The 2,304-nt window shown below is 36.9% G+C and overlaps 1 protein-coding gene across 1 annotated transcript in view; it reads left to right on the top strand.

Annotated features, from left to right (window-relative positions):
- LOC117119531 (insulin-like growth factor-binding protein complex acid labile subunit) overlaps nucleotides 1-2,304 on the top strand; it is a 99,139-nt gene that overhangs the window by 65,787 nt on the left and 31,048 nt on the right. The gene's annotated exons all lie outside the window — the stretch shown is intronic.

Here is a 2,304-nt window from a genome sequence, read left to right on the forward strand (position 1 = left end):
ACTGCTTTATATCAACAAAGCCACTCGGGTTTGTTTTTCCCTAGTTTTTCCACTTGGTCGAGTTGTCCTACGCTCGCATAAGGGCGAATGCTCTATCAATTTTATTCAAATTACTCAATAAGCTCATTCTTTGTTTGAGTATACAGATTAGTGAATTTTTCTAAAGTGTAACCTGATTTTTTGACTTGATAATAATAAAAGTAAACAAAACAAATTCCATTGACTGGAAGTGTTTCCATCACTTTCAGGGCCGGCGGAACGTTTTTTTAAAGAGGTGGGGGGGCCACTTATAAGATGAATGGGAATATGAATCATACAGATCGGGAATCAAACCTAGGTGGTGGGGGTCAACATTCCTCCCCCGGGAAAATTTAGATTTCTAAATGGCTGGAAATGACCTTTCTCGACTTTTGAGCTAGGTGTCTAATGACTTCAAAATTCAAGGTTTTTCCCTCTTGAAAACGGTCAGGTAATTTTTTAGCATTGTTATTCAGTAAATAGGCCTTAAAGTGTATACATACATAAACATTTTTAAAAAATGAGTAGTTGCATACGAATTTTCCATGAATCGATGAATCACAAAAAGAAAGGGGGGTCGGGGGTCCTCCCCCGGGAAAATTTTGATTCCTAGAAGGCGGGAAATGAGCTTTCCCGACTTCTGGGATGTCTTTTAATTACTTTTTTTAAGTTCTTCAAAATTCAAGGTTTTTCCCTCTTAAAACGGTCAGGTAATTTTTTACCATTGTTATTCAGTAAATAGGCCTTATGTGTGTATACATACATAAAAATTAAAAAAAATGAGTAGTTGCATAAGAATTTTCCATGAATCGATAAATCCCAAAAAGGAGGGGGTTCCGGAGGTCCTCCCCCGAGAAAATGTTGATTCCTAGAAGGCGGGAAATGAGCTTTCCAGACTTCTGAGGTGTCTTTTAATTACTTTAAATTCTTCAAAATTAAAGGTTTTCCCCTCTTGAAAATTATTATAATGAATCGGTGAACCCAAAGAGAAAAGGGAGGTTCAGGTTCTTCTCGGGAAAATGTTGATTTCTAAATAGTTGGAAATTAGCTTTCCCGACTTCTGAAGTATCTTTTAGTGACTTTAAAAAAAATGAGTAGTTGCATACGAATTTTCCATGAATCGATGAATCACAAAAAGAAAGGGGGGTGGGGGTCCTCCCCCGGGAAAATTTTTATTTCTAGAAGGCGGGAAATGAGCATTCCCCTACTAGCTTTCCCTGGGGTGTCTTTTAATTACTTTTAAGTTCTTCAAAATTCAAGGTTTTCCCCTCTTCAAAACGGTCAGGTAAATTTTTCCCATTGTTATTACAGTAGATAGGGGCCTTATGTGTGTATACATAGGCCTACACAAAAAAATGAGTAGTTGCATACGATTTTTTTTCGATAAATCGATCGATAAATCCCAAAAAGAATGGGGGGTCCGGGGGTTCTCCCACAGGAACATTTTGATTCCTAGAAGGCGGGAAATGAGCTTTCCCGACTTCTGAGGTGTCTTTTAATTACTTTTAATTTCTTCAAAATTTAAGGTTTTCCCCTCTTGAAAATTATTATAATGAATCATTGAAACCAAAGAAAGGGAGGTTGGAGTTCTTCCCGGGAAAATGTTGTTCTTTAAAATTAAAGGTAATAATTTTTTTCCCATTGTTGTTACAGTAAATAGGCCTTATGTGTGTATACAAACATAAAAAAAGTTTGAGCAAGTTGCATACGTATTTTTTTCCATGAATCGATAAATCCCAAAAAGAAAGGGGGGGCTGTGGTTCTTCCACGAGAAAATTTTGATTCCTAGGTGGCGGGAAATGAGCTTTCCCGACTTCTGAGGTGTCTTTTAATGACTTTTAACTTCTTAAAAATTGAAGGTGCCCCCCCCCCCCTCTTGAAAATGATTCAATTAATCAATGAACTCCAAAGAAAAGGTCCGTGTTCCCTGGGAAAATTTTGATTTCTAGATGGCGAGAAATGAGCTTTCCTGACTTCTGAAAGTTCATCAAAATTCAAGGTTTTCAACTTTTGAAAACAGTCAGGTAAATTTTTCTCATTTTTTATTTTATGTGTGTATTCATACATAAACAAATGTGTAGTTGCATGCGTATTCTTTTTGCCATGAATTGATAAATCCCAAAAAGAATCTGAAGTGTGTTTTAATGACTTTTATGTCGTTCAAAATTCTAATTTTCTTAATGTAACAGGATCCATCAGGACCCATGACCCATGACCCCCCTCCCCCATATCCGCCAATGTGAATTGCGAGAAAATGTAACTCGGTCGGGTACTGGATAAACATTC

Source organism: Anneissia japonica, unplaced genomic scaffold (assembly GCF_011630105.1).
Source record: "Anneissia japonica isolate Jap-2015-1 unplaced genomic scaffold, ASM1163010v1 scaffold287892_len502923_cov169, whole genome shotgun sequence".
In the NCBI taxonomy this organism is placed as follows: domain Eukaryota; kingdom Metazoa; phylum Echinodermata; class Crinoidea; order Comatulida; family Comatulidae; genus Anneissia; species Anneissia japonica.